The 15,600-nt window shown below is 37.9% G+C and overlaps 2 long non-coding RNA genes across 2 annotated transcripts; one reads left to right on the top strand and one right to left on the bottom strand.

The window, feature by feature from the left end:
• The first annotated feature begins 537 nt into the window (after positions 1 to 537).
• Positions 538 to 2,141, top strand: LOC309496161. Its single transcript, XR_014205019.1, has 3 exons — positions 538 to 648; positions 732 to 864; positions 938 to 2,141. It is a non-coding gene; the product is annotated as an uncharacterized lncRNA (long non-coding RNA).
• Positions 2,142 to 10,951: 8,810 nt separating this feature from the next.
• LOC309496170 lies at positions 10,952 to 15,166 on the bottom strand. Its single transcript, XR_014205028.1, has 4 exons — positions 15,042 to 15,166; positions 14,425 to 14,634; positions 11,132 to 11,242; positions 10,952 to 11,034 (listed from the first exon to the last, which is right to left on the bottom strand). It is a non-coding gene; the product is annotated as an uncharacterized lncRNA (long non-coding RNA).
• Positions 15,167 to 15,600: the final 434 nt, after the last annotated feature.

Raw genomic sequence — 15,600 nt, 5'->3', positions numbered from 1 at the left:
GTCTATATAAAGCACCTACAGGCGGTGGCAATGACTGAAAAACAAAACAAAACAAAAAACAAGAAAAGATACCTTTCAAAAATATGAAATTAATGTCCGAAACAAAGATGTCATTTTTAACAGATTTAAAGGATTTCTTTTATTTATTTTTTGTTCATTCATTTAATTTTGATTAAAATTATTAGATTAAATTATTTCAATTTTTTTGTTTTGTTTTCTGACATTTTTAATTATTTAATGTATACATTAATTTAACCAACAACAAAAAAAGAGTAATAAAGTGTACAATAAAGTACAATCAAAACCTTAAATTATAATCACATTGCATTTGAATAAAGTTAAAGGTGTAATCTGCCGGTTGTCCTGCAGGTGTCCTCATAAATCTGTCTTCTTACGATGCACTTGGGGATGTAGGCTACGATTACGCCAGAGCACTCGTATTTCTACGAAGATTTTCAAGTGCTACTTAAGCTATGTAGCAGTATGAGTTAACTTGTAACAAGCTGGCGTTCTTTTGGCCAATCACCGCCACAGGCTCCCCCCATAAATACAGGTAGTAGTCCCCTTTGACTGCCCTCTTGCTCGCTGGTGACGGAAGTGTCATACTTCCGGGTCACTCACTCCGTGCGTTGCTCTGCGTGTCTACAGGTAAAGTAGCGACTCTGCTGTCTCTGAACTTATTCCATTGTTATCAGCTGCCGTCATGTTTACTATGCATTGAACGCTCATAGATCTCCGGTTGGCGGGTCAGTCCTTCACTCCGTCGTTCAACGCATTCAAAAGCGGATGTTACTGAAAGCTGCCTGTACTGTTTGTACCCTTTGAGCTGCCTCCTCTTGGGTGATACAAAACGCTGCTTGATCGGTATGTAGGATACATGGTGTAGGATTTATCTGTTTGATTTGGGGTTAATTCATTTTTTTTAAATAACTAACAGGAACCGGGCTGGTTCAACTGGAGATTGACGTCGACCGCAGAGCATTTATTCACTAGCTGCTGTTTTGCCTGGATTGCTGTTTGTTTAATGTGCATTTTGAATAGTGTACCATCAACTTTTAACGTTATCTGATTGCTGCACGTCCGTCCTGGAGTGTTCTTGCCTAACGTGTCCATTGTGTACAGTGTATCAGCAACTTCACTCGATCGCGCTGCCTGCCCATCCTGGACAAGCTGTTTCCTCATGTGTGTTTTGAACATTAAGTACCAGCAACCCTAACGTTACTCGATCACTGTATAGCTGTCTGCCTAACGCAGATTTTGAACATTGTATTACCAACTTTAACGTTACTTGATCGCTGCCCGCCCGTTCTGCCTCACGGCCACTGTGCAATCACGGCCATACGGTCGAATGTGGAGCCTCCAGTTTTATGTGGCCCAGTATTTTAACTGTTTGAATGCCGCTGAAGGGGTTGGCTCTTTACTGTTATAATTTGGGCTGTTTATATTTTCTTTCTATTATTTTGTTTTCAATTTAAGTAATTAGCATTTTTAGTTTGTTTCTTTATCAGTGATTTTAGTTTATCTTGTTAGATAACCTAATCCAGTTAATACATTTGTTTATATTTTATTGTCTTATTACTGAATTTGTTTTCCTTGGCCAAGGTTTCATTGTACTTTAATTCATGTCTATTTTGTTTTTCTTTGTTTATTGAGAAGTGTCTTAGAATTGATATTTTGTTTTGTTTTTTTAGTGTACTAGCTGCCTTCTGGAACCATTGCTGGTTCTGGCAGTTTGGTTATTTTGTGTTTAAGATTATTTCTATTTGTTTTCTTCATTTAAATATTACATTGAATTTCTTTTCTGTTGAGTGAATCCCCTTTGATCGTGTGTGTTTGTGTCCGTTTCAGTTGCTGAGAGCCGAAGGTGGTGGTGTTGGTGTCCGGGTGGTGGTATCCCCTTCCTGCGTGCTGTGTTGTCTACTCCGTTTTCTTTGCTGTGTTCACTGTTGTTTTTGTGTGTGTTCACATGGTGACCTTTCTTGGGATTCCTTTGTGCCTTTGTGACTCCTTTCTCCTCCACCGGTAAGCCTCAGCAGCAAGTATGAATGTGTTTTGAATTGTGTTTTAAACTATTGAATAAAATTTGTTGCCCATTTTCAAAAATTGAACTTCGTCTCTGGCTGCATTGTTTACTTACCTGTGTGTCCTTAAGTGAACCAATAGTATTGCAATTAGGAAATAAAGAAAATCATTCTCTGGGTGAAATTCCCAGGGTGGCGTAGTCGGTGTTTTTGGGGCAGGTTCCACCTAGACTATAACCTCCTCAGTACTGTTTGCCTCTCTGCATCGCCACAGCTACAATGCTTTTGGGAAACAGACCATAATATTAAGATCAGTCGTACGATCGTTTTTACGATCAACTTCTTATGCTTACGATGCTTTTGGGAAACGCAGCCCAGTTGTATATACGGACTTCACCCTGTGCTGCAATATACATTTAGTTTTATATTTATTTACAGAAATCAGAAAATTGCTGATGTTATCGGATTTTCAGGTGAGAGTTGTCCTAGACGTGGCGCGGCGCTGAGCTGCGCGTCCGGTGTGCGACCCCCTTTAAGAGTCTTCGTAGCGCGCTAAGAGACAACCGTTATCGGGAAACCCAGCCTTGATTTCGGAACACCCATAGATTCAGGCCCACCTCGAATTAATCCAGGCCCACCCATCTGGTACGTTCTGCATCCGCCACTGCTGGCAACTACAACTTTACAGTTGGTTTTATGACTGTAAGTCATTCTCTTCAAATGCTATTGAAGTTAGAAACGTGTGTCCCAATGTCGTATGTAACTTTAGAGACGGTCCCTAAATGTGCGAATATCCAGTGTCAGGCGGGAAATGCTTAGCGTGAAACTTTGCGCATTACGTTCATATTCTGATCCATCTGCTTGCCTGTAGCCTATTAATATAGCCTACATCCCCATTAAGGTGGGAGTTTGGTCTTTTATATCACTGTATTTTGTCCATTGAGTTACTTTGAGTGTCCTGAGACCGCAGGGGAATCCTGGAGAGTGATGTATTGAGGGAATCCCCAGTTCTACAGCACAGCACTGCAATATAAAGTTAAGAAAACGAAACAACCGAGAGAAATATATGTCTACTAAAGCTGTGCAAAACTTACATGTACTAAAGTAACAGTGAAGACTTCAATGTAAACAAAGCTTTTGTGTCTTGATCATCTTTTACATATGATAATCATCACAATTCATCGCCCTGATAATATTCACAAATACCCTACTGCTTGCTCTATTTCTGTAATTCAACGAATGAATGACTCTCTCACCCGTTGCTCTATAGTTTTCTTCGTCAGCAGCCGCTTGCACCCCCTGCTGGTTAGACCGACTAACAGCTATGGAGATCATCAATCGGCAATCTACTGATATTCCTGCCGTTCCCAGATGTCAAATGTTGAATTTTCTGTCGAATTTGAACCAATGAATTTGTGGAAGCGAATTTGTAAAGCGAAATAAAATGGACCGAAAATTGCCGGTCGAATATTATAGGTTGTATTTTTAAACAGAATGAACATTTTGGAAGTGAAATCTGAAAGGTGAATATGGATTATTGAATTTTTAATAATGAAAACGTGTGAATGTTTTGAATTGAATTATTCACAGCTTAAATATACAACCATGTATAATTTCAGCCCATAAAAAAAAAAAAATGCAAGACCTGAAAATACAATGCTTTAAAATGCAAGCAGGGTTAATGCAATGCATATTTTTTTCAAGTAGTGCAATTCAACAAGCTTTTTTGTTTCAAAAACATTTGTCATTATTTTACTTCCATAATAATCACTCATTACATATACATTGAAGCAGCAGTGGATTCCAATCCACCCCCTTCACTAGGAACGTAAACAATTTGTCACAGAGTGTCACGACGGGATAAATACAAAAAGGTGCGAGGACTCAAGTGCAGAGAAATTATATTTATTTATTTATAAAAGAAAAACAAATACAAAACAAAACCCACGAGGGGGGGGGGGGAAGATAACCAGAAAATATACAATCAAAAACTGAACAAGAACTTACTGGTGAATCACAGGGAACAGGAAACATTAGACAACGTACCAACACAGACTGCAAACAAGAGGGAACTAATAAAGGGAAACTAATCAGGAGGGAACAGGTGGATGAACTCAAACAATAATCAGATAACAAGGGGGAGGGATCAGACAATAACACGAGCACATGGCCCAAAATAACAAAACACCCATGTGCAGCACAAGACAGGACAGGCATGTGACACAGAGCCAACAATATTTAGTATACAATTTCTAAACAAACTAGAGCAGAGGTTAAATGCAGAAAAGAGAAAGAATAATATACAGAATATATATATATATATATATATATATATATATATATATATATATCCCCTTTCACGGCAAAGATCACAGACAGCCCCAGATTATTGTTGTTCAACATTCATTACTCATTAAAACGTCTCGGATACTAACGTAACCTCGGTTCCCTGAGAGTAGGGAACGAGTATTGCGTACGTTAGCTTATGCTATGGGAAAATCCCTTTTCTCGAGAATATTGAAGCCACATTTTTAAAACGCAGTGCAGCTGTACAGCAGACATAGAGCTGAGCATCTTAGCATGCTCATTGGCTCAGGCATGCAAACCAATCAGGATGCTTCGCGCCCATGGCGCGTCATAGCCTGCCAGTATGGGTGTGGCTTATAGCTATATAAGCCCCCATTCTCACCATAGAATTCAGGTTAAATCGACTGAAGCGATCCCCTGATCGAAGCACAGTAGCACGGCGGGTTACGCAATACTCGTTCCCTACTCTCAGGGAACCAAGATTATTTTAGTGACCGAGACGTTCCCTTTTGAGAGGTCTCTCGTATTGAGAAAGTTAGCATACGCTATGAGAACCCACTTCAAAACGCTGTGCGTGCTTAAAACTTCGCCCCATACTATTGCCAAGGGCAAATGCCCGAGGCTCATAGAAGAGTAAAGTTATGAGTCCTAATAGAGGCCAGATCAGTGATGAGCTTCATATAGGAAAAAAAAAAAGGGCCTATAAGGGCCAAACTCCTTTTATATGGCATATAGAACTGTAGTTCAAGTTCACCCAGAACCAGACAGATGTCAGGCCACATAGTTTGTGGAGAATTTACACATACATGCAATATATAGCATCTGCTAGGGCTCTTAGTCCAATGGTGCGCATATTTGGAGAAATAATGATTATCATCACATGTTTATAAAATATTTTGTCATACAGAATAACATTTCTATTAATTTTCCACTGAATTATGCGATCTGAAGAGCTCAAACAGAGAACACAGCGAGCTGTCTCTCCTCTTCCTGATTTGCATCAGTTATGATCTCAGCGCTCTCTCATTCGCCGTACAGCTGTCAATCATCTCATGTGATTCAACGTGACAAAAATCCTGCCCTTCTGCATGACGCGGTCCTGTGTACACTTCCTCATTCTGACTAAACTAAAGACACATCTCTTCATCTGAAACAAGAAGCTAATAAATGCACGATTTCGAGTATATGTGGTTTGTGTGTAAGTTTTGTGCGATTTGGGGTATTTTCATGTGAATAAAGAATGTTTACAGTATACATGCTAAGCAAGGTGTAGCCATTAGCTGCATATAAAATGCTAAATATAACATATTTCAACATCTTTTTTTGACTTAAAACCAATTTAAACGCGACAGGAATATGATACAAATACTCAATAGTGGTTTAAAGTGAGTTTTAAGTAAAAGTGTAGTATTCATCTTTTAAATTGTGTCATGTAGCTTGATGCTACTTGTTGCTCACATACTAAAAAAAGCTAAAACTTCACATACACACTCAGAGACTTATTTTATGTAGCCAGTGGGACTTTAGGACCCAGGAGCGAGTAGCAAGGGCTTAAATGCAGAGGTGTCCATAAGGGCGGGTTCTTGCGTTTTGTCGGCCGCTTGGACAGGAAACGGAGGGGAGTGGAACCGCGATTATAGGTGAGCGTAGGCAGCCAGGTGTTGGCGTCCCGCATGTTGAAGTGTGTGTGCATGTGCAGTCACCAGTAACTGAATCGCGGAAGCGTTTCGGAGTTTAACGCCGAATGGGCGGGTAAACAGAACGAAGTTTGATATTCGCGGGGAACTCTCTCTCTCTCGTGGCCAGGGTGTTTGCGTAATTGCTGCCGTGTGTTGGTGTGGGTGGCCTAGCTCAAACTCGTCATTATACCAGGTCCTGTGCGTTCCTTCATCCGTGCGCACTGGCTTGTGCGCCCTCCGGCGTTTGTGTGCTTCAATGCACACAGGGTCATTAGGAGCCTTTTGTGAATGAACACCGTCTCTTGTCTTTGCAGTTTGTGTACTCTGTTTGGACATCCAGCCACTGTTTTCTCATGTATGACATTTTTGTATGTTTTTATCACTCAGTTATATCATGCCCGTGAACTTCTATGATTAAGGTCATGTTCTTCTGATTATTGATATTTTACCATTGAGACGAATTGTTGTATTTGGGCAGTGTGCAATACTAAAGATTGGGACGGGGAAGTGTCAGTGGTATGTGCAATTTGGGTAGCTTCCTATACAGCTGATCATAGTAGTACTTTCTGCACTTTACTTGTTCTTAGACTGAAGCGGGCATTGCTTGCGTTCTCGCAGTTAGTGGGCAGGGCTCAATACTCAATGTATTAAGGTGACCACCCGTGTGGTGTGATTAGAATTGGTGTGTACTAACAAAGCACTTTATGGTTGATGCAGTGTAACCTCGGTTGCTGTCTTTGGTGTGCTGAACCCTTTTGGAGCCTTGTGCTCATGGTGAATTAAACGTGGATCCCTGTCAACATTGAGCACTGTGGTCCGGCCCAACATTATTTAGTGTAGTTTTTCGTATAGTTGTATATTTGTCTGCGAGAATTCATGTAAGTGCCTCTGATGTATTACTGTCATTAATGGTTGTTTTCATGTAAAGCAAGTATTTTAACCACTTTGATTGAAGATCACAAATAAATAATGTCTATATTGCTTTTGTTACATCAGCCTTCAATTGTTTCATTCACTTGAATATTATTAGCGTGGGGTACATCTTTATTTTGGAGTACTAGTTGGGTCTCCCATCCCAGTCCAATAAATGGGAGTGGCGTAGTTAGACTATATTTGGGGTATACTATTTTGGGTTTTTACTCCCAAAGGCCACATTTACATCATGTGAAAAGGGCATTATACCACCCCTTTAACCCCCTGGGGTCGGGCGAGCTCGCTTTTTTTTTATCAGTTCAAAAGAGATTCATTTTGCTCTGTTGACTTTGATATTACAAACACGTTTCATACATCAATCGATTCTGTTAAATGTGTATTATTTTTGTGTATACTCACAATAAAAACAAAGTGTTTTGCTTTTTGCCAAATAAAGAAAAATAAACACGAAGCGAGTTCTGCCTTCTCTCTGCCAGTGAAGTCCATTCTGAAACGCGTCCGAAAATGAACAATAACTCAGCGAATACTCAGTCAAACAGGCATACAGACACACAGGCATGAAGCTTGAATTCTCTTCTTTTAAATGAAGTAATTTATATAAAAAACAAATATTCTCAGTTCATGTAATCTGTAAGAAAAGAGCGAGATGTCAGTCATTCTCATCTCAGCTCATTACGTTTTAATCTGCCCCGCCCACGGAGAGCGCTCGCTATTCAAACGCAAATTACTGAGGCAATCCACAACCTGTGAATGCCCACATATCAGCTCGAGAAAACACAAGTTTAATCAGATCATTGTACTTGTTTACACCGTCTCGCAGCGCTGTGAGGAATAATAATAATGGCAAATGTACCTCAGAAGTGCTGGTATTTCGAGGAGCAACTGATGGAATACTGTAGTACGTTTTTTTTCATTCTCAAGTAAATCGCGTTTCTGTTTGTGAATGAATGAACGGCAGAGATGCGCTGTTTACCACAACTCGCAAAAAGACAGTTTAAATTTAAATCGCATTTCTGAGTGTGAATGAATTATGATGTTTTAGCAAACTGTATTGCTATACTGAGATGAGTAAAAATCTAATTAACATTTATATGCCCTAATATTTCATAAAAACAACGTTACAGTCAGGCGTTTCTGTGTGTGAATGAATGTTTCGTTTTTAGCAAACTGTATTGAGTAAAAATCGACTGAAATATGTTGAAATAAAATGTATTTGTATAAGCAACGTATTAAACTGCAAATTAACATTTATATTTCTTATAATAAAAACGAAAGACCTATGTTACAGACATATGAAAGACAACATTTCGTAAAAAAAGAAGGATATTTTGAAGATTGATTGACACATAGTTCCATCACCCTTCTTTTAATTAAGTTTTAATCATAAATATGTCTGTATTTCCTCCAGGAGATTGATATTCTCCTGCCAGGCTGTTGTTGTATATACAAATTCATTCTTAAGTGAATTGCCTGGTTAAAAAAAAAAAAGAAAGAACAAAAAAAGAGAGACATGAATAAGCCATTTTTTTTATTATTCTGAATACTTTATTCTTACAGATTATACTGTATTAAGCAATTCGTTTTTCAAAACAATCTATCCAGTTTCACTGATGATTTGGAAAATTTCCTGACTCAACCAAAGAAAGAAAATCGTAAAATAGTGTCTATTCTTGAATAGTTATTGTTCACACATTTGTGAGTTAAAAATCTGTAATTATTATCTGATCAAGTGATTTTCTTTTGCTGTCATGTTCTCTTTTTTAATGAAAGAATAATGATAAAGAGATAATGGACAGGAAATCACTGGGAAAACCCTTGTGTCCCACCTGAACTCCGTCACCTCTGTTTTAATATTTATTCGTTAAATTCACTGTATTGTGGAGGATTTTCTGCAGGAAGGAGATGCATGGCAGTGTTGCTGGCCATGGATATCTAAAAGAAAAAAAAGCTATATGATCAGCTTCCTTGCTTACAGATGACTTATTTATTGATAATATTAAACAATTAATACACCCATTCCAGTTCATATATAGTGACACTAAATTCAAATAATTCATTGTTTGGTGGAATTTGTTTTCTGAGGACTATTTTACTCAAAGTCTAATTAAACTGGGGTTACAAGCTTCTCTTACCTCTGAGTTGTTAAGATCATGGAAGTGATTGTGCCCAAAACAACAGGGTTGTTGAGTTAAAACTTGTGGAACAAACGGCACATTTGGAAAAATGCACACAAATTGTTTCACTGTTCACTGCACACTGTTCTTCTTACTGTGAAATGCCACACATGCAAAGACACTGACAGACAGTTTCAGTATTACAGGATTATAGACATCAATGTATTTCAAATAGAGTAGAAAAAAGCAAAAATCCTTCTGGAATGTCCTGGTGTGGGACCATATGCTTTCATTTAGAAAAAGAAACCGAAAAACTACATGATATCCTCATGGTAATGTTGCTGTTTTTGAAGCAGTTAAACTTGGAGTTTTGCTATTAGTAGAGATGTTGCTGCTGAACACTGTTGAGAGACACACAGACTCGGGTAATTCATACTCGCTTAATCTCTGCATATCTATGTCTAAAACCTCCATTACTAGCTTTCAAATTATGTTTTGGAATGAGTAGTTGCAAGAAATGGTGCTTTAAGGACAATAAATATTGTTTATTTATTTCAAGACATCAGGTTAAGTAGGGAAAAATGTACTCCATTGAATTAGTAGTTGCAGTGAAAAGCTGTACTGTGATCATGTACGTGTGATGTGTGCAGCTTATAATACCACATTTTTAGAGCAGCTCGGTTCACAGTATTGATTCTCCCAAACTCCATCTCTGCAAGTGCTTCGCGTTTAAAGGGGTCATCGGATGCCCATTTTTCACAGGTTGGTATGATTCTTTAGGGTCTTCATGTAAAGTTTGTAACACACTTTGGTTAAAATTCCTCAATAGTTGTGTAAAACAATACACTTTTTACCTCCTCAAAAACAGCTCTGCTCACAGCGACCCGTTTCGGTGATTGTCTCTTTAAATGATAATGAGCAACTGCTCACCCCACCCCTCTCTTCCATGTGGGATGTTGACACAAGACATGTAAAGTGCTGCTTTGACAACCTGCCTTGGCGGACAGTATACAAATGGCTGAGGGCGTAAATATGCTAATTCCAGACCGTCCATCAGTGGTCGTGGGCGGAGCATGAGCAATTTGACATCAGGTTGCTCAGAAAAGTCAAACGGCTTGATTATTGAGAGTGTTTAAGCTTTTTGAGGATTAAAAAAAGGATTTTTTCATTGTATGGTTGTTGTGTCCACACACTGCAAAGACACATTTATATGCAAACACCAAATAAAAGTGAATTTTGCATCCGATGACCCCTTTAAAATTTGGTAATGGTAATGCAATGTGTGTTAAGTTCACTTTACATTCACGTAATTTCCAACATTTTTGTGGACTAAAGTATAAAATGGAAATGAAGCAGTCATTCAAGTTTACATTTAGTAAACTCATTTCCAATAAATATATAAATATATATAACAAACACGATAAATGTAACCATTTTAAAGAAAAAAGTATGTTTTGTTATAGCTTTTGGACCAAGGGCACCGCCATCTTGCAATACCACAGCGTGACATCACAGGGTTTGTTCTGTTGCCTGAGGTAAATAGAGAAAGTAGGGACTGACAGGGAAAGTTAACTAAAGAAATGTTTTGGCCATTATTTCACCATTATTTGGTGTCCATCCAAAATCAAACTGAAGTTTTGATAGTGGTATCCCAAACATTGTTTTCATAAGAGAGGCTAAACCTGATGTAAACAAACAATGCTTCATACAATAACGTTCATTTGGCATTTTATTGTTACGTCAGACCTTTTAGATAAATTTACATTACAATGGCTCGTTCACCAGTAGTGACATGTAACATTTTATGTTCACCTTACAAATACAATTATCTTACCTGCTGTTAACAGGACGCTCCTATCTTTCTGCTTGGACATCTTTAAACCCCTATAATAAGAAGTGGTGTGTACATACCAAACACAAACTGGAGGGTGAATTCAGTTTGTTTTCTGCAGCAATGCAGAGTGAGCCTGCGATGATGTACTGAGAGCAGAGAGAAAGACAAAAGTCAAGGCTTTTATTGTAATATGTAACTTGTGTTATAAAAGACACAACTTTTAATTGTACAATTATTTCTTACGATGAGAGATCCCCAGTAAGGAATACCAAAGCAGACAAAGCTGGTTTCTACATGAACTGTAGACACGATTCCCAACAGGAGAGTCAACAGACCAATCATTATCTGGACAGTCTGTGAAGGACAAGAGAGTCTTTTATAAAGTAAAACAGTATCAAATTTTGGGGAACAATATTACATGAACAGTATACATTTATAACAGTTGTAGTTATGGATTTATGATTGTACTACAAAAATATCTAAGTACTCTCATTGCTTAAATTCACATACTGATTTGCAGTTAAAGCAAAACATTTTTTTAAAGTTTGCAACTCTGAAAAAATTATTTTCTGTGTTATGAACTGAACAGGCTCCGGGACACGGGGGTTGAGGATCCAAACTCAGTATTTATTAAAAGGGTAATCCACATCCAAGTAAAAGGTCATACACAAATAAACAATGATTGACATAAAGGTAGAGGTAAACTGAGAAACTCAAAAGGCAAGGCAGAGAATCAAAGAACGAGAGATGGGAAAACCAGGATACAAGGTTCAGAGATGCAGTATCAATAGACATGCAAGATCTAGCAAGGAGTGACTGATAAACCAGGCTTTATATAGCCAGGGATAACGAGATGTGACACAGCTGAATGCAATCATGGATGATTAGATCGGGGGCCTGTACTATGATGGAAGCTGAACAAACTCAGGGTTACAGGATTAGTTTCGAGTTGACAAAACCAAACCAATCCAACCAGGGGCCTATACCATGAAGCCGGTTTAGGTGGCTAGCCAGCTATGTTTCAGTTTAGTTTCTGCCAACCCTGGGTTTTAGGTACTATGAAAGTAGCTTGGATTTAATCGGTGTTCGTCGCCATGGTATCTTACGCTGCACGGCTAACCTGCTCCGGGGCAGGTTATGTTCTGGATTCAAGATCTCAGACTGAAGTTTGACCAATCAGCTGAGAGCAAAGAAACATATAGGTGACGTAACTTATTCCCAGGGTCTGTTGCAATGACTTCATCTTTTCTTCCAAATCCGGTGGACATCTCAGCGCAAATTGTTTGATGAGCACTTCGTAGAGAAAGAGTTTTTAGCCAGACAAAATCCCCTTGCCTTTCCTGATAGTTACTTGCATGAAAGATACAGATTATCCACGGAAGGAATGTCTTATCTTTGTGAACTTCTTGAGCCGCACATAAAGAATTTAACACGTCGAATTCATGCACTTACTGTACCACAAATGGTATTGCGTTGCGTTTTGTTGCAAGTGGTACATACTTGCACGGTGGGTGACGCACAGAAGCTAGGGGAAAACACGGTTTGTCGAACCATTCGTAAGGTGGTCCTCGCTCTGCAGGAGTAGCCTACATGAATAGTTTCATTAATAGCGTTCCCCGGACATTTATCGACCATGTCCATAAAAGAGGGCTTTTATAAAATTGCCGGTAAGATATATTGATAGGGTGACATCACATGAACACTTTTTTTTTTTTTTAAGCAAATTGCACAAATGTACTATACAATATAATACATGTTAAGAATTATTTTAAATCTTTATTATTATTCTGTTAATCTTATGATAGGATTCCCCAGCTTTCTTAGTAGTACAAATATGTTCTATATTTATGTAAAATTATGTATATATGTATATGTAGCCTATGTGTAATATAGCCTATAGCCTATTTTTATAATATATATAAAAATATGCATGTATCATTTTTTATATATTATAAAAATAGGCTATAGGCTATATTACACATATAGGCTACACATACATACATACATAATTTTACATAAATATAGAACGTATTTGTTTAACTTACACATTAACAATCAGCAATCTTTCTCCAACAGTCTTCTCTTGCTTTGGCAGCAGAGACCGTATTGTTTCGAGCTTGAAATGCATATTTAAATTCATCGTAATTCTGAATGATTATCTCTTGCTCCTCCGTGGAAAAATATATCGCTCTCGCTCTACCCGCGATTGGTTGTTCAGTGTCGACGTCACTCTTTTATGTGCACGCGCGCGTGGAGTAATCATAGCTTAAGGATCAAAGCCTGAGTTGACAGAGAAAGTTGATGAGCTGCATCATGGTACCAATAAAGCCTGATTGCATCGGTTTGGTTTTGTCAACTCAAAACTAATCCTGTAACCCCGAGTTTGTTCAGCTACCTTCATGGTACAGGCCCCAGGCTTTGTTGGTACCATGATGCTGATCATCAACTTTCTCTGTCAACTCAGGCTTTGATCCTGAGTTTATGAGTTTAGGTGTGACATCAGTAGCGAACAGCCAATCACATGCTGAGAAACTGCGATTCACTTCTCTCTTCTCCAGAATATACTGAGATTGAAAAATATTAAGAATTTAAACTAATTTACACAGGACTGTATAAACTAACTTCACAACTATTACTTGCACTGATATAGCAAAACCTTTTCTTGTAGTTGTGAAGTTAGTTTATACAGTTGATAAAGGTATAGAGAATTGAACACATTTATAGCTGTATCTATTAATTCTAAAACGTATTTATATTACCTTTATATATTTAATAATTTAAACTGTGCTTAATAATAATGGATAAACTAAAATTGTACACGTGTGGCTGATTAAGGGTATAATAATTACAAAAATAATATCTATATCATACAAAATTATTATTCTAAATAAGCATTAGGCTACTAAAAGCCAGATGATTTTGTCTTTAAAAAGCATTTGCTATGTAGTGACCTTGAATTTGGAGGAGAAACGGATGGAGTGACTTTATCGCATCAGACACGTGTCACTTTGCTCACAGCTGATTGGTCCAAGTTTGGTTTGCAACCTCTTACCTGGAACATGACCTGCCCCGGACCAGGTTAGCTGTGGAGCGCAAGTTACTATGGCGATGAACACTGCTAAAAGCCAAACCACATTCATGGTGCGTAAAAAACCCAGAGTTGGCGCAAACTAAACTGAAACATACCTGGCTATCCACCTAAACCAGCCCCGGGCAGTGAGTTATTGGTAATGAAGTATCAATAGGCTGATGGCATTCACAGGCACTCTAACTGGTGGCTGTGACTGACTGATACACTATACATTTTTAATACTTTACTCTGTAAATAATAAACCTTCTCTTATATTGCTGTCTTTCCTGCATTGTCACCAATACATTGAGTCACATTAATCAATAAAAAATGTGTATGCTTTGTTCATGTGAGTACCACTTAAAAAAAAAAATAAAAAAAAATTATTCATGGACTTTCCTTACTTCACACTGACAAACTCACATAAAAATTATACAATTATTTGGGTTTATGAACAATTTCTCACCCCAAGGGCTTTTGGTTGCCTTTCAGAAAAGGCTGAAGTCCATGAAGAGGTGAAACTCCTGCTAGCTGTTGTCCATAAACAGGCACAGGAACATTTGTCCCAGTTCCAGCTGCTGGTGTTTGTGTCGGTGGTTGAAACTGGATGACCAGCGTCGAAGAGTTCACGGGCATGACAGTGTGAGACATTCTTCGTTCTGAATCTGAAACTGACCTGTACAAAATCATTGTAAATCGAGAGTAGATATGATTTTAAAATTGATTTTCTATTTTTTATTTATTCATTAAAATATATATTTTTGTATTATAAACGTTGTCTTAATTTTATTACAACGCTTATGAATGCAGTTGTCAATAGTAGTTATTATCTTTGGTTAAATTATTGTCATCAAATTGAATTAGACCTTGAAACTAGAGAATATGCAAACAGCTCATGTTTAAATTGATTTATATAATTTACATTTAGCAGATTTTCTTTTCTAAAGACACTTACAAAAGTGCCCTACCAACCATTATATATTATTACCAAATAAAATAAATCCACACAGTAATAAAAAAATAAATGCAGACAATGCAAAAGTGGTCAGATCGTCAGTGTAAGTATATAATTTGTGGTTTTACCGGAAAGAAATCTTCTCTTCAGTTGGTTTACCGTGCTTTTCTCTGTAATTCAGTTCACTCTTCTGAAATAAACCGATGTAAGTAGGATGTCATAAGAGTAACGGCTTATACTGTTTCCCAGAATAAAAGGGGAAGCAGGTGGAGCTCAGGTGGTTATGAGGGGTAGTTACGCTGGCCCTTTAATAAGATAATAAAAAAGTATTCATAAATTTGTTTATGTTGTTTTACAGCTAGCAGGAGTTTCACTTCTTCATGGACTTCTGAGGGAACTGTCCTTAGTTGGTTTAGATCTTATCTAACAAACAGAAGTTTTTCTGTAAAATGTGGTAATTTTTCTTCCTCGCCAGCCCAACTCTCCTGTGGAGTGCCGCAGGGGTCTATGCTCGCACCCATTCTTTTTTCCCTGTATTTACTTCCTCTGGGCTCCATTTTCAGAAAGCATGGTGCATCATTTCACTGCTATGCAGATGATACACACATTTATTTGCCTCTGAAACGCAACAAAGATACGGCTCTGAAATCTCTTTTTGCATGCCTAGAAGTAAAAATGTGGTTTTCT

Source organism: Leuciscus leuciscus (genome assembly GCF_965113295.1).
Source record: "Leuciscus leuciscus genome assembly, chromosome: 4".
NCBI lineage: Eukaryota > Metazoa > Chordata > Actinopteri > Cypriniformes > Leuciscidae > Leuciscus > Leuciscus leuciscus.
The sequence above is the reverse complement of the archived record's forward strand: the minus strand, read 5'-3'. Positions and strand labels throughout refer to the sequence as shown.